The sequence below is a fragment of the Muntiacus reevesi genome, chromosome 10 (genome assembly GCF_963930625.1).
Source record: "Muntiacus reevesi chromosome 10, mMunRee1.1, whole genome shotgun sequence".
Classification (NCBI taxonomy): domain Eukaryota; kingdom Metazoa; phylum Chordata; class Mammalia; order Artiodactyla; family Cervidae; genus Muntiacus; species Muntiacus reevesi.
In genome coordinates this window covers 68,108,797-68,136,023 of record NC_089258.1, presented here as the reverse complement: position 1 = coordinate 68,136,023, position 27,227 = coordinate 68,108,797, and positions in this window count along the sequence as shown.

The window sequence follows — 27,227 nt, the reverse complement described above, 5'->3', positions numbered from 1 at the left end:
ATATGCAAATATCTCATTATATAACTTGCATCTTATGTATTAAAATAAAAATATCTCTTTCAATATAAAAGCCTAAATTTGTACAAAAAAGAATGATTTTAAAGTAATCAGATTATTTTTTTAAGATTTCCTGTATCACACATTTAATAGTAAACTCTGCTAGCATTCTTATTTAATCCTTGAAAAGTCTTTGATTTTATTCAATCACAAAAGTCATTTGTACATATATAGATATAATATAGTATAGGTACTAAATATATATATAATAGATTACTTATTATTAAATGTATTAATTAGAATGTTAAATTCCTCCATAATCTCACTCATCAGAAGCAACTGTTGCTAACAGTTTAGTGAAGTTTTCCAAATTTATTTATTTAATGTAAACAGTTTTAAAACAAAATTAATATTTTACTCTACTCAACAATGCTATACCCAAATTACTTCTTTAAACACCTTTTTTACTCTTCGTAGGTTTTTTAAATAACATTTTAAAAAATTGAGATATACTTCACACAACATAAAATTCATTATCTCCAAGTACACACATCACTGGTCTTAGTATATTCATTATGTTAAACAACTATCACCACTATCTAATTTGAGAACATTTCCATCCCCTTAAAAAGAAACCCTGTACCTATTAGCAGTTAATCCCAATTTCCCTTCCCACAGGGCCTGTTAGCCACTAATCTGCTTGTCTCTATGGAATTACCTATTGTAGACATTTCATATAAATGGAATTATATTGTGTTGGTGCAAACGTAATTGTGTTTGCATTGTTGAAATTTACCATTTGATATTGGAATACATTCTTAAGTAAATGTGGTTTGTTATACATCATTTTAATGAGAATTTCTACCTTTACTTATTATTATTATTTTTTTTTTTTTGCTAATGACTTACTTGCTTTTTATTTTATATTTATTTTAGACTATGGTAGTGATGTTAGACAGAAAGCAAATTCAAACGATTTTCTTATTTGAGCTTACAATGGTTTGCAAGCAGCAGAGACAACTCACAACATCAACAACGCTTTTGGCCCAGGAACTGCTAACGAACATGCAGGGCAGTGGTGATTCAAGAAGTTTTGCAAAGGAGACGAGAGCCTTGAAGGTGAGCATAGTGGCCAGCCTTCTAAACTTGACAACAACCAATTGAGAGAAATCATCAAAGCTTATCCTCTTACATGAGAAGTTGCTGAAGAACTCAGTGTCGACCATTCTTCAGTCATCTGGCATTTGAAGCTAATTAAAAAGGTGAAAAAGCTCAGTGAATGAGTTCCTCATGAGCTGACTGAAAATCCAAAAAATCATCATTTTTAAGTGTCATCTTCTCTTATTCTGGCCTTGCCTGGTGGTTCAGCAGTAAAGAACCACCTGTATGGACTTCCCTGGTGGTCCAGAGGCTAAGACTGTACTCCCAATGCACAGGGCCCAGGTTCAATCCCTGGCCAGGGAACTAAATCCCTCATGCCACAACAAAGACCGGGTGAAACCAAATAAAATTAACAAATATATAAATATTGGGGGGAAAAAATCTACCTGCAATGCAGGAGCCTCAGGAGACGAGGTTTCAATCCTTGAGTCAGAAAGTTCCCCTGGAGGAGGGCATGGCAATAGCCTCCAGTATTCTTGCCTGGAAAATCCCATGGGCAGAGAACCTGGTGGGCTAATAGAGTCACAAAGAGTTAGACATAATTGAAGTGACTTGGCATGAGTTCACTTCTCTTATTCTAGGCAACAACAACGAACCATTTCTAGGTTGGACTGTGACGTGTGACGAAAAGTGGATTTTATATGACAGCCAGTGACAACCAGCTCAGTGGTTAGGCCGAGAAGAAGCCCCAAAGCACTTCCCATAGCCAAACTTGCACCAAAAAAATGGTCGTGGTTGTTTGGTGATCTGCTGCCTGTCTGCTCCACTACAGCTTTCTGAATCCCAGCGAAACAATTACATCTGAGGAGTATGTTCAGCAAATCAATGAGATGCACCCAAACCTGCAACACCTGCTCAATAGTATTTCAACGTATGGATATACTAAATTTCTAAATTTATTAATCTGTTGATTGACATTTGAGTTGTGTCCGGCCTTTAGCTATTAAAAATAAAGCTTCTGTGCAAAGTTGTGTTCAAGCATCTCATGTACACTTGCTTCCATTTCTCTTTACCAAATAGCTAAGATTCGAATGACTGGATTATATGGTAAGTGCATGTTTAACTTTTTAAGAAACTGTCAAACTGTTTTCCAAAGCTGTTGTTTCATTTTACATTCCTACCAGCAATTCCTCCACATCCTCACCAATACTTTGTATGATCAGTTTTTCTAATTTGTGTCATTTGAATAGGTAGGTATATAGAAGGTATCTCAGATGGTTTTAATCTCCATTTCCCTAATGCTAGTAATGCTGTGGATCTTTTCATATACTTACTATTTACAGAACTTGGGTAAAGTGTCAAATCTTTTTTCATTTTTGATTTGCAAATTTTTTGATTTCCTTGTTTGAATTTTTTATAATTTTTACTTATTTATTTATTTGTGGCTGTGCTGGGTCTTCTTTGCCTTGTGGGTTACTCTCTAGTTGCAGTGCTAGGGCTTCTCACTGCGGTGGCTTTTCTTGTGGAGCGTGGGCTCTAGGGCACTGAGGCTTCAGTAGTTGTGGTTCCAAGGGCTCTAGAGCACAGGCTGAATAATTGTTTCACACTGGCTTTGTTGTTCCTTGGCGTGTGGGATCTTCCTGGACCAGGGATCAAACTCATGTGTCCTGCACTGGCAGGTGGATTCTTTACCCCTCAGCCACCAGGGAAGTCCACCTTGTCTGAATTTTAAGAGCTCTTTATACAAGTCCTGTATCAGCTGGGTGAGGACAAATATATTCTCATTCTGTGGCTAGTCTTTTTTCATTTTCTTCTCAATAACTTTCAAAGAATAGAAGCCTTTACTTTTGCTAAAGTCCAATATATGAATTCTTTCTTGTGAATCATATTTTTAATACCATATTACAGAATCCAAGTTCTCAAAAATTTTCTCCAATTTTTTATTTCACAAATTTTATAATATTATGCATTATATATAGAAGCACATGATCAATTTTGGGTTAATTTTTTTTTAAGAATGAATCGTTATTTTGTGGCCATGTTGCAGCAGGTGGGATCTTAATTCCCCAACCAGGGATCAAACCTATGCCCCCTGCAGTGGAAGTGTGGAGTCCCAACCACTGGACAGCCAGGAAATCCCCAAGTTAATTACTGTGCATTAATGTAAGATATGGATTAAATTCCATGGAATTTTCCAGGCAATCATACTGGAGCGGGTTGCCATTCCCTTCTCTGGGGGATCTCCCCAACCCAGGATGGAGTCCAGGTCTCTTGCATTGCTGGTGGATTCTTTACCACCTGAGCCACCAGGGAAGGGATTTGTTGCAATAGAATATCCAATTGTTTCAGCATCATTTGTTGCAAAAACTATTCTTTTCCACTGACTCACCCTTGCATCTTCCTTGAAAAATCAATTGTCCATATACATGTGGGGTTCTATTTTTGGATTCTGTTCTAGTTATCAGAATATCCTACCTTGGTTCCTTGATTTTTGGAATTTAAAAAAAAAATTTAATGGAAAAAGGCAAATGGAAGTTTCTGAACTACTTCCTTCTCCCAGCAAAGATAGTAAATAAAAAACAATACTGGATCCCAGGGAGGGATGGCCAAAATTGATTCCATCCCTAGAGACCTAAAGGATGCAGGGTTAGTGATCCATATCATACATTAAAAAAAAAATTTTTTTTATGTGCCTGTTTATTTATTTTGGCTTGCTGGGTCTTCGTTGCTTCAGGGGCCTTTCTCTAGTTGTGGTAAGCAGAGGCTACTTTCTAGTTGCACTGCAAAGGCTTCTCATTGCAGTGGCTTCTCATGTTGCAGAGCTTGGGCTCTAGGGCATTCCGGCTTCAGTAGTAGCACGTGGGCTGAGTAGTTGCGGCTTCCGGGCTCTAGAGCGCAGGCCCAGTAGTTGGGGTGCACAGATAGTTGCCCCCACCTCCCCTGGCATGTGGAATATTCGCGACCCAGGGATCAAACTGCATCTCTGCATTGGCGGGCAGGTACTTTACCACTGAGCCACCAGGAAAGTCCTGTTATACTCTTAGCACTCAGGAAATTTTGAGGGTTTTAGGAGCTCTATGCCAAGAATGGGACAAAGCCCAACAGCACACGGATACTTTTATGATGTTGCAGAGATGGCTTGCTGGGCTTCGTGCTTTCTCTGAATTCTCTGATGTCGCTGTCGCCCGTTACTGTTGCAGTTCAGAACAATTTGGCCTGATGACTGTGCACTCAACACCTTTCTCAAATCCGCTTGAAGGTTGGGCTGCCGCATTGGAAAGCGTCCTCGCATCTCAGAACAGGACTTCTAAAACTTCCTGATTCTAGGTCTCAAAGCAGAACGTGCAAATTTTGAAACTTCCTGACAGTTCTCCAAGGACACCAGAGAGGGAAAGGTTAAATACATACACACCTACCAAACAGATGAGATGTTCTTTCCTCTGTGCTAGCAAAGTGTAGATACTGACAAAATCATCTCCTTTCTACATTCTGTACTCTCCCTCATGTTCAATAAACTAAGGTCTAATTACTGAAAACTCCATAATTATAATCTGAATCCTTCATATAGTGAAATAGTAATTATGTATTACTGAAGGGCTTCAAGCCAAAGCATACTTTCTATTTAGCAGAAAATACCCCCTCCTGCTTATTAAGAAACACCCATATCATTTATTTATCACTTATGCACCATATGTTAGATACGATGTTATTTCTCTTCATGTAAGTGATTTCTTTCACTGTATCTTTTGTGTGTGTGTGTGCATTTATTCATTCATTGCACAGTTGGTAGCAGGGAAAAAAAATATCTAACTGGGCTTTATGCCTCTTGACTTGCCTGAATCCTCAATATTGAGGACAGAGCAAATTAAGGGTTAGTGTAATCGACTTCAATTTCCTACAGATGGAGCATTGTTATTTAAATATAATTACTTTCTTTATGTTGCAGTTCCTGGTTTTAAAAGATTGTTTCCTGGTTGAGCTAAAACTAGATACACAGCATCCCCATCCGTCATTTAAACTCTCATTTGTTAATTACACTGGAAAACATCGCACCCTGTGTACGGATTTGAAATCACTGGTCATGTTCCAACTTTGTGAAAGATGACGTATAAACAGCAGCCTGTCTCTGAATAACTCCAAATGCAACGATGTGATTTTGCTGTGTTAATACTTAAGGTGATATATACTCCTATGTGCAGATGTGTTGGGGTTTAAAGGAAAATAAAAGAAGATGGCTCACAGATGTCACTGTAATCTAATTATAGAACATTTTCTTACTGTATTTTTGGAGGATAATTGCTTTCCAGTGTAACTAGAAGAATCAGCTATATGCATACAAATACCACCTCCCTCTTGGGTCTCCCTCCCACCACACCCCATACCGCCCCTCTGTGTCATGAGAGTTTTTGTTGTTGTGTTTGTTTACTAATTTCGGAACATTCTCATCCCTTATGAAAGAGACCCCATACCCGTTAGCTGTCAATCCCCATGTGCCCACTTCCTCCCCTCTGCCCCACTTTCCCAGCAACCACTAATTTCCTTTCTGTCCCTGTCGATTTGCCAATTCTGGGCATTTCTTATAAATGGAATCAGGCTCATCCATGTTGTAGCATGAATCAGTACTTCATTTATAAAGAAGGCTTTTTTAAAATACCCCCAAATCAAATAAATTATTTGTGAGGTAATGAATAAGGTATATTGAAGATAAACATGTAATTTAGCTATGTACCAGAGTATCTTGTTTTGATTGTGTCAAGGTTGTGATTTTTCTATTTGCACATTTTTATAGACAGCTGTATAATTTAAGTTCAGAAAATAATAATTAAAGAGAAAGACTAAAGTAAGCAAGACATATTTTCTTCCCTAAATTTGGTAACATATCTCTCCATTTCTCTAAATTTGTCGGTATGGTGGAATGTTAGTACTTCTAATCCATTCACAAAGAAAAAAAAAAATCTGAAGGGCTGAAAAAACAGATGCTTGAAAACTGATGAAGAGGTTGTTTCCCTTTCACCAAATACCAGAGGTCTGAAAGCTCATTTTAGAGTAAGAACATTCAGTTGCCTCATAAACAAAGCAAGGTCCTGGGTTTTCCACCGTGCAAAAGGTACATGAAAAAATGTCCTGTGAATTGCCAGCTGCCCTTAGGGCACTGGGCGGCAATGATATCTTCCGGCAACTCGCCCTAATTCTTCTGTTTTTCATGGGTCTCTTCTCGGCCCTTTGCTCTAACTTTCCCTTGACTTTCAGTTGCCATCCCTCCCTGGCCTTGGTTTGCTGCTCCATCTCCCAAAGCACCTTGCACTTCGAAAGATGACATGAGTAACCAGGAACAAGTTGCCCAAGTGGCTTTTCGTCTCCATAAGCTCAGTGGCAACCTCATCATTGTGGGTTTTGCTGGGCAGAAGAGTATTTTTAAAAATATTTATTTATCTGGCTGAACTGGGTCTTAGTTGCAGCATGCAAGACCTTTAGTTGTGGCATGTGGGATCTAGTTCCCCCATCAGGGATCGAACGTGGGCCTCCTGCATTGGTAGCACGGAGTCTTAGTCACTGGGCCACCAGGGAAGTCGCCAATCTTGATTAGACTTGGCAAACAGTCTTAACGCTTCAGCAAAACAGGGATGCCGGACAATAGGAAAGAATATAAATAATCATGCACTTAATATTTTCAAAAATCATCTAACAATTATCCTGGTATAGATTTTAAAATAATTGGACTGAGTGACACTTATTTTATGTGAGTTTTTGCTTTTATTTTGCGCCACACAGTGACGAGGGGCAGCCACCTGATCCTAGCCGCTTTGAAACACTGGGGTTCTTTTGGAAAGATAGCAATAGCTGCCCAAAAGTTTGCCTTGAATGAGGACTAGCACTCTGCCAACTCCTTGATGCCTGGATATGAGGAAAGGAACCCTCAGACCACATTCTGCCTACACACTCACATTTCTTTTTTTTCCTTAATATATATATATTTTGTTGAAGTGTAATAGATTACAGTAGTTCAGGAGCACAGCAAGGTGATTCAGTTATACATATACTCATATACTATTTTTCAGATTATTTTCCATTACAGGTTATGATAAGGTATTGACTATAGTTCCCTCTGCTATACAGTAAAGCTTTGTTGCACATCTATTTTTTTTTAATTAGAAACTAACATTCTATCCATACTAAGTCAAACAAGTGGAATCAAAATGTCATACAATTTTTTAGTTAGGCAAAAATTCATGTTTTCTAAAACATATATATTTTACATACTATTTATATATAAGTATACAAAAGCTTTTCTACTACACCTGATAAAGGCTTGAGAAAGAAAAGAGATGGAGCAATTGGAAAATATAAACTAAATGAAATGGGAGCCCTGAATATGAAATAGAAAAAATGAAACAAACTAGATAAAAGTGGTGGGAGGGGGGATCGGGATGGGGAATACATGTAACTCCATGGCTGATTCATGTCAATGTATGACAAAACCCACTGAAATGTTGTGAAGTAATTAGCCTCCAACTAATAAGAAAAAAAAAAAAAACTAGATAAAAGTAAAAGATCATCCACACACATATTTGTATTGAACTGTTCACTGAACAGGCAGGAGCAAAGCCTTTCCCACAACCCATTCTGTGCTCAAAAGCAATTCCTCCTTCTTGGGGTGACCTGGAAGGGTGGGATAGGGGAACCCCAGTAAAAGCCCAGTTTTACTCCCATTAAAGTTTTACTCCCAGCAAAAAGCAATCCTACTCCCATTAAAAAAAGAAGAAATTCCTGCTTGCTTGCTTGCTTCCTCCTTTCCTGTCCTTTTCTTTCTTGCCAGATTCTCTTACCACTCTAGATGGGCAAGCCAGAACAATAGATAATAAGAATCCTCTTAGCCTACAGTTACCCCCGGAAGATTCTTGTTATTTTCTCCATGTAACAGCAGGGAATGTCTCCAAAATATTTACCAGCAATATATCTTGAAATGTCCCATTGCTACCTTCTTTATGCTATTTAACAACTCACTAACCTGATCAGGAAAACGACCTTTCATCACTGCTAAGTAACAGAGTAACTATGAATGGATCAAGATACACATAATACATGTAATCACACAAATATCATCTGTGTAGGATAGCCATCCCCAGTAATATATGATCAGAATGCTAGCTATAACTAGGTTGTAGCTTAATCTAAGTAACACATCCATAACACCCAGTCAGGGCTGAATTATCTTCAAGCAGAGTATAGACATCCTAACATAAAAATTGCACTGGGACTTTCTTGGTGGTCCAGGGGCTGGGACTCCACTCTGCCACTGCAAGAGGCCTGAATTCAACGCCTGGTCAGGGAACTAGATTCACATGCAGCAACTAAGACCTGGTGCAGACAGATAAATACGTAAATATTTATTTAAAAAAACAGAAGGATTGTGTCATAAACTTTTCTGTCCCTGATGTCTCAAGTCCCATCTGAGACTTGTTTGTAAGCTTTCTCACACCGTGTATAGCAGGCAGATTTTTCCATAGGGCCTCCAGTTGAAGATTCAGGGACATTTTCCATATAGCCATTTGAAGGGCAGGATGAACAGTAACAAGGTCAAGAAAAGTCAATACTCCTTCCTCTTGTCCCTCACATTCAGTCACCTGCCATAATGAAGTTAGTATCTGCTCCTTCTATATACCCTTGTGGCCAATAGCCTAGTTTAGGCCCATTCCCGCTCGTTGGGGCTCTGCAAAAGTCCAGTAACTGCACTGAACCATACTTTATACCTAGAGGGTGCTGAAATACTTCAGGGAATAAATCAACTGAATTACAACTCAAAATCAAAATCAAAATATATATATATTACAAAACTGGAGTGTGCATTATGTCCTTCAAAATATTTAAGAAGCAGCACTGCAGATTTCAGTTGAGATATCAAACTTGTTACATAATAATCCAAACACCAGTGTAGGTGTACCTACTAAAATACATTGTTTGGAAAGCTGTCTATGGGCATTGGCAAAAGAAAAGAGGTTGCTATTTGCTTCTATAAGGCTCAATTTAATGGGAATGTGTAAAAAATGAATCTGTGTGTATGTGCGCACACACGCCCAGTCAATCTGACTCTGCAAACCCATGGAGGCTCCTCTGTCCATGAAATTTTCCAGGCAAGGATACTGGAGTAGATTGCCATTTCCTCCTCCAGAGGATGTTCCTGACCCAGGGATCAAACCCCTGTCTCCTGCATCAGCAAGTGACTTCTTTACCACTGAGCCACCAGGGAAGCCCAAAATGTGTCTAGTTGTTCAATAAATACTTGTTGGGCACCTGCTGCATGCTGTGTGTGGTCAAAGTCCTAGGAAACCTGCAATGAATATAACAGGAAAAAGTCTCTGCTTTCATACGCCTTACATAGATCTGCCTCAATTAGTTTCCCAACCAGGGATCAGACCTGCAGTGGAAACAAGGAGTCTTAACCACTGGACCATCAGGGAAGTCTCTTGTCTCAAACTTTTTTTTTTTTTTTAAAGCAGGTCCATTTATTCACAGTTAATTTGAATAACTGAAACATGGATTTTATAATTAGAATGTCTTGGAAAATGCGACTTAATTTATAGAAGGGACACACAGAAAAGTTACATGCGGAGCTTATTAGTTTTAGTATTGTCTCAAACTTTTAATGCATCTCTCTCCTATACTTTTATCGCTTTGGTTATTACCAACCCAAAATGGAAACTTTTGGAAATGTTTTATTTATTTATTTATTTTAATTGGAGGCTAATTACTTTACAATATTGTAGTGGTTTTTGCCATACATTGACATGAATCAGCCATGGGTTGAAAGTTTTGGAAATTCAGAACCAGTTTTCCTAAATCTTGTAAAAGTTTATGTAACATGCAAACAGAATTTGTGTCTTGGAAATCTGCTTTCAAGTCAATTTTTTTAAAAGGGGAGGTAGCTTTCCGTCCTATTCTCAATCCTAAACTATCATGAAGACAAAATCACTCATTCATTTTTTAAAACAATTATTTATTGAATGTTTATTATGTCCTGGGGATACAGCAGTAAACTGAACAAGTTCTTGCTTCTACGGCTTATGTTCTAGAGCAGAGAGTCAGACAATAAGCAAACAAGAATTTGTCAGGTGATGAAAAGTGCTGGGAATGGAGGAAAATCAAGCAGAATGTGAAGAATAAGGAGTGCAGGGGTAAGATGAAGTCCTGGTCCATAGGGAAGAGGTCTCTGACGTGCTGAACAGACACAAATACCTGAAGGAAGTGAGGAACTGAACCATCTGGATATGGAGGGAAGAGCATTACTGGCAGAGGAAGCAGCAAGTGCAGAGGCCATGAGGCAGGATTGTTCCTGGAGTGTTTAAGGGACAGCAGGGAAGTCCGTGTGGCTGGGACAGTTAACAAATAATAATAAGTGAGGTTTCCCAGGTAGTCCAGTGGCTAAGGCTCTAAGCTTCCAGTACAGGGAGCATGGGTTCAATCCCTGGTCAGGGAACTGCTGCGACATGCAGCCAAAAAAACCCAGTTTTTTAAAAATCCAATTAAAAAATTTTTTTAAAAAAGAGGGAGAGAAAATAAGAGATAAGATCGGAGAAGAGTTGATGGGGAAAGAGGACGGACCCTGTAGTGATGTGTAGACCAGTGATGTGTACTTTGATCAAAATAAGCTACTAGAGAGTTTTAAGCATGTTTAGTATCATGATATGACTTGCATTTTATTTTATTTTCTACTTGCATTTTCATAGGACCCAATAGACCTCAAGAGGGCCAGAGGGAAGCAGAGAATTCTGTTAGGAGGTTGCAGTAACCCAAAAAAGAGATGGCAGTGGTTTAAACCAGGGAAGCAGTGGAGACAGCGAGAAACAGAAGGATAATAAATATGTCCTGAAGATGGAGCTTACAGGATTTGAGTAACAAGTGAGATATGAGAGAAAAAGAGGACTAACTGTCAGAAAGGTGAAGTCCTTTGTGCAAAAAAAGAGAAGACATATATCTAAGAATATAGTGCAGTTTTATATCTCATATACGTGAAATAGAGCAACATAGTCATTTTGTACTTAGCATTCTAAATACTTTTTGTACATTATCTCATTTTTGTGATCTATCTTTGTCAGGTAACCCAGGAATTTATGCTACTCTTTTACTCCAAGTATACATATGTTGAACCCCTTAGCAATGGGCTAGCTTGCCCAAATTTATACAAGATGTGTGATTTCTTATTCTCATTCCCAACGTATTTATTTTCTTCTCATCCCCCATGCCCACCTGTAGCAACATCATCATCCAAAAGTATGTTAAATATACTGTGAAATATTACCTAAATGGATGAACACCACTTTCAATTTTTAGGAACTTTCAGACATAAAAATCCTCTTCTGCAATTTCTTCAAGATGAGATGACTAAGTGGTGGAAAATAGTGATAGTAAATTGTTTTCCAAAGATGATTGTTCAGGAAAGAGTGGTTATTTAAATCCAAGGCACCTGGGGCCTTATTATTACTAGGGTTTTAATATTAAGTCGTGTTTTTTTATAGGCATATCCAAAATCAATAAAGATGAGCCCTTTTATGGTTTACTTTACATGTGTATTTTGAAGCTCACTAACCTGAGTTCCTATTCCAGCTCTGTTGCATATTAGTTGTGTGATCTTGGGCATTTTCTCATTGCACAATGAAGACATTAGGTTATTGGGGATTAGATGATGGGCAGAATAATGCCTGGCATGTTGTAAACATTCAATAAATAGTATCTTCTATCACCACCACCATCATTTTGATCAGGCTAGCAGAATCTGTTAGTTGGTAAATCTTGAAATCTTAAGTTGCTTCTACCCCATGCAGAAACAACCATTCTTTGCAATGAAGTCATTAAAAAAAAAAAAATCATTTGATCTAGGACAGTCAAAGCACCAGTTGTCAGGTTTCTTTTTTTTTCCCTACTGCATTTCAGCAGATTATTTTTGGTATTATAGAGGAATAGACAATGGAAAAGAACTTCCCTTTTCTTTCAGCCAATGTTTTCTCTTTGTGAAAATTACTGTCAACAGGAGTAGTCAGTTAAAAAGCAAGAGATAGTTCTTGTCTTTTGGGGCAATTCCCACTAGTTCTGAACAAAGCCTGTTGGTTAGGTAGCAGCGAAAAAAAGATCAGTGCCAGTATTTATATATGAGGCTTTCTCTCTCAATCTCATCATGAAATAGTAAAAAGGTGTTGAAGCTAAGCAAATTCATTCATTGAAGACAAAAAGTACCAAACATATTTAAGCTTGAATTTCTGTCCATTTTTATCTTGAAAGCATGATTTCAAGTGAAATTTACTTTTTCTCTGCAGATGAAACAAATTTCCTTTGCTATTTGATCTATGAAATTCATTCACAAAATCCAAACTGCATCTTCCATTTCTCTTTTAAGTTTAAAAAATACCATTCTTTGTGTGTTGTACCTTGGAAAAAATATTCTATGTTGGGGAGAGGAAATTGAGATCATTTTGAATGAAGAAGATTGTAATTACCAGCATCAGCTTCTGCACTAAAAAACTTGGAGACTTTTCAAGCTTAGGGAGGTGAAGGTGAACGTTATTCCTTAAGGAGTGTCACTTTATGTCTCTATTTTTCATTTTCTGCATCTTTCCCCCAAAGCAAAATCTCAGCATGACACATTTCTCACTTGGAAACTGTTCATTCACAGTGTTTTCATGATAAACTTATTGCTTTTTCACTACTATACCCTCGACACCTAGCACATATTTGTTACATGAAAAATAAGAATGCTGAATGATTTCTTATTTTTTTCAAGAAAGATATGTGCAATGTAGGCATCTAATCAAAGAGAATTCTGAGAAATACATCACTCCAGGTGAGTACTTGGAAGCAGGCAATGCAGTCTTGCAAATTATTATTCTTCTGCTTGCTCAGAAGTGATGACTTTTTAAAGTTAAATGTAAGAGGATCACTTAGTATCTATGCCCAACACTAGCTAAAATCAGAGCTTACTGCTTTTTGTGGGAGTTGGCTTAAGTTTGGTATTTTGAAATACATTATAGGAAAAAGTTTTAAAATGCCAAAAAGATTCTGAGACAAGTAAAAAGAAATTTCAATGCCTATTTATTCTTTAACCAAAACAAAATGAAACAACATTCAGGTATGACCACTCTTTTAAGTTTAGCCTTCTGCTCATGGGAGTTTTCTTTTTTCATATGTTTAATTAGAAGTTGCCCTCCCCATATTCCAATTAAGAGGCAAAAAACAGTGATTCTAACAGTGGTTCTTGTCTGCTCTGGTTTTCCTCTGCTTCAAAGGGGGAAAATGTTCCAATTCCTTTTCTTTCTAGTTGGCTGTGGTGTGGGCAGAATTTCATTTCAGGTCCTTTTAAAACTTGTGATGCAGAAAAGATGGACAATGATAACATCTCTTCACAGTTCATTATCTCAGTAAAGAAGGATTCACCGGGTGGGTCCCTCTCTATTATTTAGTACTAATATTAGTATTTATATTAGTTCAAATATTATATTGGTATAATGTTAATATGACATACTTTATATTAATGTCAGTACAAATATTGATGGCTCAGGTGGTAAAGAATATACTTGCAATGCAGGAAACCTGGATTTGAACCCTGGATTGGGAAGATCCCCTGGAGAAAGGAATGGCTCCCCACTCCAGTATTCTTGCCTGGAAAATCCCATGGACAGAGGGGCCTGATGGCTATAGTCCATGGGTTGCAAGAGCCAGATATGACTGAGCAACTAACATGCATACCTGTAGGAACTTTGCAAACCTTGCATGTCCTATTTGTAATGAAGTATGAATTTTTTCCCCAAGAAATGTGCACACAAATCTTGGTGAGACTTGCTTGAGAAAACTAGTTAGTCATGGTTTTGTATTTTTATTTTTTTTTACCTGGAGAGAAGGAAAAACTATTAAATATATAATGAGTATCAATAAACTTCAGGACTAGAATAAGGAATTTTACCAAGGGTCTTCTGGACTAGAACACTAACATATAAACAAAATCTTTACATTAAAAAACCTCTAAGTTGGTTTTTGGTAAATCGATCTACATTTTAAGTGCTGCTAGGGTTATTTCTGGTTAAAGAATCTCTGGAGGAAAATCCTTCTGAAAGTGAAGAATCTCTTTGTGATATGAATTTTTTTGCCTGAACAACCTGGCAAGTCTATTGGGTATATAATGAGCTTTCATACTAGAGAATTCGTCAATGAAGAAATGAGTCATGCTTTACCATGGGATGGTGTAGTATGTTTGATGGGATACTATTCAGCCATGAAAAGGACCAAACTACAGTTAGCTTGACTGCCCCTAACTAATCAGGGATGCTGAATGATCTCTAGTCTCTTTTTGGCTGTATTGCTCTGCCAGTCTCCTGCTTTTCTTTGAGGATAAATTCTCAGCTCCCTAAATTTTTGGCTAGAACATAGGGCTTCCCTAAATTCATCTTCAACCCTGACTGCCCTGACCTTTTAGTTCAAACACCCTCAACCATCTCATTGACTCAAACTGTCATTGCCACAATTCCAACTTCTCAAAAGCAAAAATTTAATTGGCATTATCTAGCAGTGGGTATCCACAACTTGTCCTATAAGCTTTGATATGGGATGGTTATTCCAGTGCTTGTGGGCAGAACAATATCTTGAAAACAGCACTGTGGATCAGAAAGTGATGATTGTCAATTTTGAGGGGGAGGATAATTGCTTTACAATGCTGTAATTACTGCTATACAACAAAGTGAATCAGCGATATGTATACATATATCCCGTCCCTCTTGAGACTCCCTCCCACCCCTGTAGGTGATGACTGTCCAATTTACTACAATGCCATCTTTGCATCTTTTGCCCAGGATCCCACACCCAGATACTCACCTCACTGAAAGCCCTCTTTAACATCTGTCCTTGAAAAGAACAAGACCTCAAATTAGACACCTGTTCCCTACTATACATTCTAAGTTCTGATTTATTAAATCCAACTGAATCAACAATGTCAGAAATAATTGATCCCTTTAGAGAAAACCTTCGGTCTATTTACAAGGGAGTCTGATTCCCCAATATCTGCCATGTATTAACCAAATCTCGATTTAATTCATTAACCCTAACATCACAAAAGAATCCTAGGTAGAATAACAAGCAGGGCAGATGTTCTAATCATTGGGAATTACTCCTAATTGCCTTTGATCACTAGTTCCTACTGTTGTCTTTAGTTAAGATTTGAAAAAAATTATACTAACACTACACTCACTTTTAATAAGAATAGGAGGCTGGGATCATTATTATTTCTCCTGAAGCTTTCACTGAAGGATGCCTTGAAATATCAGAAATCACAATTATCCACTATTGACAAGGAAATACCATGCACTTGTAACAGAAAGTACAACTTCTGAACGCCCATGCAGCCAGCCATGAGAAGAGGGCAAATCTTGAGTCCCTTAGGGAAAGTAAGGAGATTCTGGACCTGCATGGATCCATTTTGGAATTCTAGGAGGCTTTGGGAACTTGTGTAAACATTATATTATTGCCTGTGATATCAAGCACAGGACTGAGGCAAAGAAAAAAAAGGAAGAGCAAAGGACACTTGGAGAGAAAACTGGTCAGCAAAGAGGAGAGGGGCAGTGGGGAGAGAAAAGGAAACAGGTATCTGAGGGGTGGGAAGTAGAAGATCGCCTCGAACAATCCCTTAGGATTCTATTTTTTTAATTTTTTTGGCTGCACCTCGGGGCATGCCGGATGTTAGTTCTCAACCAAGGATCAAACAGGTGCCCCGTGACGTGGAGGTGCAGGGTCTTAACCACTGGACCATCAAGGAAGACCCTCTTAGGATTCTAAACGAAGACCACCACTGGTCTACCAAAATGAACAAGACAGTGTCTTTCTCAGCTTTCTCTAAATTCTGCCTCCCCTAAACCCCCTCCCCTCACCACCAGACAAACACACACACAGAAACACACAGGGCCATTTAATACATTCTAATGTGTGTGTCCCATCAGCCATTCATTTCAGTGCCTTGTTCTCTTTTTGGTCCAATTTTTTTCCTCCAAGATTTAAAATGCTTTCAAAATTATTTTTAAAGGCTCAGAAGAGTGAGGACACCGCAGATCATAGTGTCAAGGACCTGGAGTGGTTTGATTTGCCAGTGGGAATCCAATGATGTTTATACATCCAGAGTCTCTGATTTTGAGTTTTAGGGTAGTTGTTCTCCACACACTGGAAATACAGGTTATCTTTCTCTAACACTAGTATCAGTCCTATGGGCTGAATGCATCCCCCAGAATCCCCATGTTGATTCTCTAATCTCCAATGTGATGGTGTTTGGTGGTGAGGTGTTTGGAGGTGAGGTCTTCAGGAGATAAGAAGGGCATGACTGGTATTCATGTTCTCAGAAGAAGAGACGTGAGAAATGACCCCTCTGCCACATGAGGTTTCAGCAAGAAGGTGACCACCTGCAATCCAGGAAGAGGGACCACACCAGAAATCAGGACCGGACCAGCTGGTCCTTGAACCTTGGACCTCTCAGCCTCCAGAACTGTGAGAAATTAATGTTTGCTATTGAAGCCACCAAGCCTACAGTATTTTGTTACATATCAGCCCAAACTAAGACAATTAGGCTAAGAGGTATTCAGGGTGCAACAAGATCTGTCCACTCAATATGAATCTGGGAGAAATGGCTCCTCTGTGACTTTTAGGTGGCTTATTTCTTTGCCTGCACAGAATTGTTTTTGTAAGATAATTTTACATAATGATTTTAACCCAGTATTACTGTAATTGACTTGATCTCTTAGGAAACAGGTGATAAGAAGAGTTGTTTTTTTGTTTTTTTTGTTTTTTTTTAATGAAGGCTCAGCTAAATGGAGAGGGTGATGGTTGTACAATATTTTGACTGTACTTTACACCATTGCCTGGTGTATTTTGAAGTGATTAAAAGAGGTACATTTTATGTTATGTATATTTTACCACAATAAAAAATGGTGGTTCAGACAGTCAATGTGGGAGATCCAGGTTCAATCCCTGAGTCGGGAAGATCCCCTGGAGAAAGGAATGGCAACCCACTCCAGTATTCTTGGCTGGAGAATCCCATGCACAGTGAAGCCTGATGGGCTATAGTCCGTGGGGTCACAAAGAGTCAAACACAACTGAGTGACTAACCAATAACAACAACCACCACCAAGTCACAGACGTGCAAACCCAGTGTTCACATGGGCTCTGTCCTCTACACTTCATTGTCTGACATTAGAAGTTGGACACAATTTAATAGCTATTTGACTCAAAATGACTACATAGTTAACAGAAATATAACTTGAATCCTCTCCACCACACCAAATAACTTTATTTCCCTTCTTCACAAGACTACCTGGACATATACACAATGCGGTGTAAGTTCTAAGCAGAAATAACCCTATGTCTAGAAAACATGTTACCTCTGCCTTTACATTAAACTGAGGGTCTTGTCACCCGTATGCCATTGAGTCAATCTATTCTATTCTATTGGGTCAGAAAGGGGAAGGTTGACTCCTAAGAGTTCTCACCTACCAGTTGGCACTTGCCATCTACCTCCACAAAGATTAAATTATGATGTAAAGTAATTAGCCTCCAAGTAATAAAAATAAATGGAAAAAAAAAAAGAAAAAAAAATTTAATTATGAACTGCTGAAGCTGCTGACCATCAACACCCCCTGAAAAGAGTTCAGGGTGGGGATCAGAAATAAGGCACTCTGTGCTCTGGGAAAAGTGGGCAGGACAGGACTTCAGATAGTTAACTATTTTCAGGAGGAGATTTTTGTGAGCCCAATTCTTGTATCTCCCAGAGAAGCACTAAAACCCTTCATGATGACTTTTGCTCCCTGTGACTAGCAGTGACCGCAAAAAAAAAAAAAAAGTGCTTGATTGCATGTACTCTATTTTCACCAAAATCACACATATACTTGTTAGGGGAAGCACATTGACTGAAACCGCCCACCCTGGCCAGGCACCATAGTAACCATTTGCATGAATTGTTTTATGACAGGAGGTCCTGGTAAGGAACACGGAACTAATAAGCCACCCCCAACCGGGAGAGTTCAGGAAAGGTCAAAAGGAAACACCACGTGTCCAACCACCTCCCAGAATCCTCCTCGCTGGCATCCATCTTGGCTGAACAAGGCACGCACCACCAGGAAGGACTCTGAGTCAGAATGATTGGCTAAAGACAATCTGAAACTAATTCTATCACCTTAAAACCCAAGACTGCCAGAGCAGTCCTCCCGGGTCCCTTACCCTACTGCTCTCCGCCCAGGCGTCCTTTCCTCTTGCTTTATCAGCACATGTGTCTCCTCCGACAATTTATTTCCAAGTGTTAGACAAGAACCCACTTTCCAGCCCTGGAAGGGGTCCCCCTTCCTGCAACATACTGACCTTCCCCCTCACCTATTTGGAGCAGTTACTCAGAACTATCTAAGATGCTGTCTTTCAGGCTATAATACTTTTTATAATATTTTATAGTCCAAATAAAACTTAACTCACAACTCCTGTGCATTTTTTTTCAGCTGGCAGAGCCATGATTAAATCCATAAACACTACCTAGGGTATGTTTGTGAGGCAGAACAGCGGGGTTTGTCTTTTCTCACTCACAATCTACTAACCCAGGGAAAAATTCACCTAGCTTTACCTTGGAAATCAGAAAAGAGCATTAGAATTTCAGGATTACATAACAATGTCATTCAATTTAAATGGAGATCAGAAATTGTCTGGGAGGGGCGGTCATTATGAGGTCACTGGAATAGGGAAGGAACACTCAAAATGAACTCATAATCATTGAAAATATTTCTTAAGGGAAGAATCACATTGAAAAGATTAAAAAACAGACAAAGACATTAACAGGAGAGAAACCAGTATATTTGTGATTCAATCTAAGACAAATGGAAAAAACTGAAGCCAAATAGATATTGTGCCTAGTAAGGAAGAAGTCATTGAAATGTGGTGAAATTGGGTTCATAAAGTGAGAGGATTCTGCCATGTTCTAGAATGAAGCCAAAGTCTTATAGCTTAGATTTTGGGACGAGATTGGAGAAGCAGGCTGGGGAGTCACTCCCTCAGTCAAGCCCAATTGAATAGAATATATTAAGGCTATTTGATGTTTTTCCATCTCAAGCTGACAAATTTCTCTGCATCTCTCATAATACTGTAGCAGTATGAAGCAGATCTGAACTAGTAAAGAGATTCTCAAGAGTGTCATGTTCAGAATTTATGTTTCTGAGAAATGCCATGTCTTAGTTATGTTGTATTCCTACACCTAGCAAAATGGCAGAGAGTAGGTCTTAAGTAAATGTTGGATACTTGAATATTGTAACACATGCTGTCGGGGCATTCATCTTTTCCTCTTGGCCTGCCCTGAGGTCACCGGAAGTTTCAGGTGTGACATCCCTGGCTTACTGAAGCCTTCTGTAGTGTTCATCTGGCTGTTGATAGTGATGCTATCAGGATTGCTGAGGCACTCACCTGGGCTCCTACTACTCCTGGCAGCCCCCAGACATTTTCCCAGAGCCAACGATGTGCCTGGACCACCCCTCATGGTTCTATCATAACTGCAGGAAGAGAGAGGGAATGAACACAGAACTGGGTCCAGGGTGGGGTGTCTAGGGCTTCCTGGTTTCACTGTTTACTGGCTAATTTCTTTTTTTTTTTAAGTTATTTTGTTTAATTTTGGCTTGCAGGATCTTAGTTCCCCAACCAGGGATCGAACCCGTGCCCCCTGCAGTGGATGCTCAGAGTCCTAATCACTGGACCACCAGGGAAGTCCCATCAGTGTCTAATTTCAAACACAAGATCAGGAATTGGGGCTTTGGAAAAGAAAAGCCAGGTCACTCCAGCGGTGAGTTATCTAAGTCACTCAGGGCTTTCTTAAGGTGACTTTCGAAGGTGGGGGCACCTGTTTTCTCACCTAGTTTTTGCTAGCTGCTGTATCACACAGCCGGCAACTGATCTATTCAGAGCGGCTGTCTTTGCCATGGATGCCTCAGAAATCAAAGTTGTAAAGTGAGGCACTTAAACTATAGCCTCATAGCATTTCTCCGAGGGCTTTCTGGCTCCATGAGCCATTCTACCTGCACAGACTGCAGCACGAAAAAATGATCAATTAAAGAGGTTCGAGAGTTAGGGCATCAAAACCTAACTTCCTGGCTCCTGGGACACTTTTGACCCGCAGACTCACTGTGGGTCCACTCCCATAGCTGCAAGCTGCTCATTCAACACTTTATTAACTTTCCTCTCACCCCTGTCTTATCTCCACAGTCCTTCAACAAGCTTTCTGGGATGCCCTCTGGATAAACTACTTGCACTCAAATCTTTATTTTAAAGTTGTTTTGTGTGTGTGAGAGGGGGAGACATTCAGAAACTAAAACTAATTGCCAATAACCTATTAAGCCAAGTGACTTTCTGTTATTATTTCTCTGACCTTGCAATTCCTTCTGCAGCATCTGTGACTCCTGGGCTCTAAAGTTATTAGTCAGGGAGAAATGTGGCCTTGAATCCCAGGAGACAAATGTTGTTATTCATCAGCGTGAATAAAGACTGAATAATAATCAGATTCTGTTGTTTATAAAGCCAAAGCAAGACCTTCATTTATTAAAAATTTTGAGAAATCTGAACACTAAGCTGTGTTGAACCGATCAATCATTTATAACTCATTTCAAGAGCCTTGTGTTAATACCAGCATGAATTCCCTGTACAGACCCAACCTTTTCTCACCCAAATCACTTACCCTCTCAGTGGCTCCGTTGTTCCTCTTTGTGAAATGGAGATAATCATACTCACCAGCTCCTTCACAAGGACATTGTGAGGATTAATGAGTTAATGCTGGGAAGCACGTTTCTGCCTTAGACAAATGTTTCTATATAAATGCAAATGATTGCATTACAGCTGACTTCCATGTACAAATGCAATGACTTTAGATCCTCAATTCACTCATAACACTGAGAAGTGCTTCTAATCTGAACAGAGCTTCCTCCTTTTTTTTTTGGTCCAATAAGAAAAGCAATCATTGTGAAGGGTAGCCAGGAATGTTAGAGTTGTTCCTGATTCTTTTCCCGAGACTTGCTCCCTGGCCTCTAATGACTCGCTGGTTATGCATATGCTGTCTATTTAGCAACTTATCAAGTTATTCCTTTGTCACTGCTTGGGCTACCAGGTGTTCCCATCACTCCTGCAGCCCTTTGAGGCTTAGTTAAATAAGCTGTCTGCTTCTATTAAAAGAGAATCATTCTATATCCTACTTATTCAATTCTTCCAGAATTCCTTTTTCTCCTGATTCACCCCCTCTGAAATCTGATTAGGTAGATTCTGGGCAGTCATCAGAGAAGAGAAGAGTAAAGTTCCTAATACTCCTTTGATCGAATTCTCCTCTGCATAAACCTTGGCCAACACTCCATGATCTGTAGGATGACATCCACACTCCTGAGCTTGGCACTCTGCCAAACCCATTCCTAATCCGACCACAAGGCTCTTTCCATCCTCCTCTGTCACTACCCGCCTGCACAAAGAGAAACCTTGTCCCCCTTACAGTTCTGAAGACCCAAATTTAGTCCTTTTTTGTCCATTACTACCTGTATGACCTTGTGCAAATTCTTTTCCAGCTTAAATTTTTTTATCTACATAGCATGTGTGTGGTGTAAAATTCAAGTCACACAAAATGTAAAAACAAGTCTCCGTCCACCCTACCCCCCCATATCCTTGTGTTCCTCACCCTCAGAGGCAATCACTGTTAGCAGTTTATAATGAACATTTCTGAATATAGTCTACATATACACAAAAGCAGGTACACATATCCATGAAATAACTTGCTAGGGTTTTGATTGGGATAGCATAAAATCTATAGATCAGGTTAGGGAAAACAGACATCTTGTCAGTATTGAGACAATCTTCTACAATCTTCTTATTCATATACATGGGATATTTTCTCCACTTATTTAGATCTTTTTTTAAATTTCTTTCATCAGCATTTTGCCATTTTCCTCCTATAGCTCTTATATATATTTTGTTAGATTTATACCTAAGTATTTAATTTTGGAGGTGCTAGTGTAAATGACTTTGTATTTTAAATTTCAAATTTTGGAATATAAGAAAGCAATTGACTTTTTGTACAGTAACCTAATATCCTGCAATCTTACTATAATTGCTTATTAGTTCCCAAGGTTTTTTTGGTTGATTTTTTGGGATTTTCTACATAGACAAGCATGCCACCTATGAACAAAGTTTTGCTTCTTCCTTTTCAATCTCGATACGTATTATTTCCTTTTCTTTTTTACTGCATTTACTAGGGGTTCCAGTGCAATGTTTGTTATTTTTGCTGTTACTTCTGTATGATATTGAATAGCAGTGTTAATAGAGAACACCTTGCCTTATTCTTGATCTCATTAGGAAAGCATCTAGTTTCTCACTGTATTAGTTTGCTAGGGCTGCCATAACAGAGCATCACACACTGGGCGACTTAGACAGTTGCCTAAGACAATTTATTGTCTCACAACTCCGGAGGCTAGAAGTCTGAGATCAAAATGTCGGAGGGTGGGTTTCTCCTGAGGTCTCCCTCCTTGGCTTGTGAATGCCTGTTTTCTCCCTGTGTCTTCACAAGGTCTTCCCTCTGTACCTCTCTTGTGTCCTAATTTCCATTTCTTATATAGATAACCAATCAGATTAGAGTCCACCCTAATGAGCTCATTTCAATTTAATTACCTCTTTAAAGACCTTACCCCCCAGTAGAGTCCCAGTCCCAGGTTCTAGTGGTTAGGACTTCCAACATATGAGTGGGGGGCGGGGAGGCAGACACAATTCAGCCCATAGCTCTCACCATTCACTATGATGTTAGCTGTTGCTTTTTTTGTAGATGTTCTTTACAAAGTTGAGGAGTTATCCTCTATTCCTGGTTTGTTAAGAGCATATATATATACTATTTAGAATAACAGAAATTACATCATTAAATGGTCTTATAAAGACACAAATCAAATGTCATCACTCCCTTGTGCAAAACTTTTCAGTATTTCCCATTTCTGTGTCATCCCTGGCCCAGTAATCTGGTCTCTCAAAGTTTTCATCTTGTACCACTTTCTCCTTCCTGCTCTTCTCAGAGCACCCTGGCTTGCTCGTTTCCTCTGAAAGAAGGCCTTCTGGGTCACAGACTTCCTGCTGTATACTCTCTAGGTGTACTGTTTATGATATTTTCCCCACTATTACTCCATCAGACTGTTCAGTTCAGTTCAGTCGATCAGTCGTGTCCGACTCTTTGTGACCCCATGAACCACAGCACGCCAGGCCTCCCTGTCCATCACCAACTCCCGGAGTTTACTCAAGCTCATCTCCATTGAGTCAGTGATGCAACCCAGCCATCTCATCTTCTGTCGTCCCCTTCTCCTCCTGCCCTCAATCTTTCCCAGCATCAGGGTCTTTTCCAGTGAGTCAGCTCATCACATCAGGTGGCCAAAGTATCGGAGTTACAGCTTCAGCATCACTCCTTCCAATGAATATTCAGGACTGATCTCCTTTAGGATGGACTGGTTGGATCTCCTTGCAGTCCAAGGGACTCTCAAGAGTCTTCTCCAACACCACAGTTCAAAAGCATCACTTTTTCGGCACTCAGCTTTCTTTATAGTCCAACTCTCATATCCATAAATGACCACTGGAAAAACCATAGCCTTGACTAGATGGACCTTTGTTGGCAAAGTAATGTCTCTGCTTTTTAATATGCTGTCTAGGTTGGTTATAACTCTCCTTCCAAGGAGTAAGCGTCTTTTAATTTCATGGCGGCAATCACCATCTGCAGTGATTTTGGAGCCCCCAGAAATAAAGTCTGACACTGTTTCCACTGTTTTCCCATCTATTTGCCATGAACTGATGGGACTGGATGCCATGATCTTAGTTTTCTGAATGCTGAGCTTTAAGCCAACTTGTTCACTCTCTTTCACTTTCATCAAGAGACTCTAGTTCTTCTTCACTTTCTGCCATAAGGGTGGTGTCATCTGCATATCTGAGGTTATTGGTATTTCTCCCGGCCATCTTGATTCCAGCTTGTGCTTCTTCCAGCCTAGCATTTCTCATGATGTACTCTGCATATAAGTTAAATAAGCAGGGTGACAATATACAGCCTTGATGTACTCCTTTTCCTATTTGGAACCAGTCTGTTGTTCCATGTACAGTTCTAACTATTGCTTCCTGACCTGCATACAGGTTTCTCAAGAGGCAGGTCAGGTGGTCTGGTATTCCCATCTCTTTCCGAATTTTCCACAGTTTACTGTGATCCACACAGTTAAAGGCTTTGGCATAGTCAATAAAGCAGAAATAGATGTTTTTCTGGAACTCTCTTGCTTTTTCGATGATCCAGCAGATGTTGGCAATTTGATCTTTGGTTCCTCTGCCTTTTCTAAAACCAGCTTGAACATCTGGAAGATCATGGTTCATGTATTGCTGAAGCCTGGCTTGGAGAATTTTGAGCATTACTTTAATAGCGTGTGAGATGAGTAAAATTGTGCAGTAGTTTGAGCAGGAATCATGTCTATTTTGATCATCTTTATTTCCTGATAAATAAATCTGTAAAGTTAGGTTAATTATCACTGACCTAACTTTTTTTTGGCCACACCATGTGGCATGTGGGATCCTAGTTCCCCAACCAGGGATCAAACCTTTCCCTCCTGCCGGGGAAGCACAGAGTCTTAACCATGGATTGCCAGGAAAGTCCCTGACCTAAATATTTTTAACCAAGTTCCCTATCTATTGAATTCTGTTATGTTACTCTGTTTTTATTATTATTAAGGTGCTCCAGAGAAACAGAATCCATAGGGTTATAAAGAGAGATATACGAGGAGATTTATAACCAGGCCTGGGGTCACCTGATTATGGAAGCTAAGTCCCACAATCTGCTGTCTGCAAGCTGGAGAGCAATTTAGTCTCTAGAGACCAGACACTAGAGGCAAGTCTCTTAGATCAGAGCCAGGGCTTTGTTCAGGAAGGAATGGGAACCTGAGACTTGGAATGGTGACATCTGGATAGATGTACTTGAGAACCTCGAACCCTCTGGGTCTGCAGAAGTGACCTCTATGCCCCTGGTCAGACAGTAGCAGCCCACTCCTCACCTGAAGAACACCTAAGGCCTCAAGTATGGCTGATGCCCTGTGCTCAAGATGATATTTACTGGAACTTGCCTGGTGGTCCAGTGGCTAAGATTCTACACTCCCAGTGGGTTCAATTCCTGGTCAGGGAACTAGATCCCACATGCTGCAACTGAGTTCACATGTCACAACTAAAGATCCCACATGCTACAATTAAGATCAAAGATCCGGTGTGCCACAAATAAGATCCAGTGTAGTCAAATTAATAAATAAATATATATTTTTTAAAAAGATGGTATCTGCCATCCTCCTCAAATTCAGCAGTCTCTTTCCCTCCTGACCACTCGACCAATAACAAAGGACAAATCTCACTGTGGCCTGATTGAGAAAGAGCTGTTTTTGCCACAGAGAGAAAGAGAATATGCTCTGAAGGAGCTTCAAGACCTGGATCATGAAGGTGCTGGACGTGAGTGGGGCACCATTCACTAGCCTGGATAAGGGACAGTTGGAAACGCTGAGGGCACCATCTTATGACTCAGTAATTAATTTCCTGGCAGTGGAGCCCGCCCTAATGTGTTCTTGGGATGGCTTTTAGAAATTATGGGGGGAAATAATCCACATTAAAAGAAGCAGAGACGTTGGAAGTGCTTTGGCAAAGTGCTCAGGATGGTTGTCTGAAGGCTCAGAGATGAATGAATCAATTATTTAGAATCAAGGACTCACTTTGTTCCTTGAGAAGGTCCAGATGATGCTCCTTTCTGTTATGCAATAAGGGATGCACAAATGAGAGGACAGAGCACTCCTGAGACACTTGGTCGTGGCGTCCTCCCCTGCACAGGGCTGACCATTCCGGAGGCCGTTACGGAACTGTTCTCCTTAATGACAGTGTGGATGGTAGGATTCTGGAACAGCAGAAGCCAGGTGGTAGACCCTAACTACCAACAACAAGGTGAACTTAATTACTGTAATGTTTGGTGAGGATGGATGGGTCAGTTCATCAGTGTGTGTGTGTCTGTGTGTGTTAGTTGCTCAATTGTGTCCAACTCTCTGCGACCCATGAACAGGCTCCTCTCTATCCATGGGATTCTCCAGGCAAGAATACTAGAGTGGGTTGCCATGCCCTTCTCCAGGGGACCTTCCCAACCCAGGGATTGAGCCTGGGTCTTCTGCATTGCAGGCAGGTTCTTTACCGTCTGAGCCACTAGGGAAGCCCTCAGTTCATCAGAGGGGACCACAAACAGAGTGGGCTGCCCTCCAACCCGATTCGGGAGTGTTCTTCAAGGAGAGTAGTGAGTGGAAGCCCTCCTGATGGGCTGAGTTTCAGGCAGTGCCTCTGGTCATCTACTTGTGTGAAGAGAGAAATGTCTGAGTAATGGTATCACAGAGGGTTGAGCAGATACTATTGGGACTTACCAAGTTGTTGGGAGGGAAGTAGTGGGAACAGTCCACCCCAGTGTGGAGAAATAGTTTAATACTGACATTGTTATAATTGCCACTGCCCAGTGATAATAAGGTGTGACCTGTCTTTTAGGAATTTCTACATAAATTCTCTACAGACCCTTCTTGCTCACACAGGCATGGACCGCTTCCACCTCCACTTCCACCAGTGGTGATACCCTAGGTTCACCGTTGCTCACAGGCTGTGGTGAATAATTCAACAGGTTGGTCAGAGGTTTGGAAAGAGTATGCCTGGGAGAGTAGAGGGATGGGCTAAAGTGAGAGGGTCTTTGTATGCCCCATGAATGTTCACCAGAGTAGATCCATTGCAGAAGAGATGTTAAACAGGAGTTGCCCAAAACTTCAGACTTAAAATAAAATTGTAGTCACACCACACAGCATATGGAACTTTAGTTCCCCCACCAGGGCTGGAACCCACGCTCCCTGCATTGGAAGGCAGAGTATTAATCACTGGACCACCAGGGAAGTCCCAAAATCTCTGGTGACTTCTATCTCCAGGCATCTGGTACCTGAAAAAAAGATGGCCAAGATGAAGGCTCTATAGAGCCCAACAACACTGACTTTCTCATGCTGATTTGGCTTGGTGTGACTTATGCCCCAGAGCTCCCTGTGGGGTCCTGC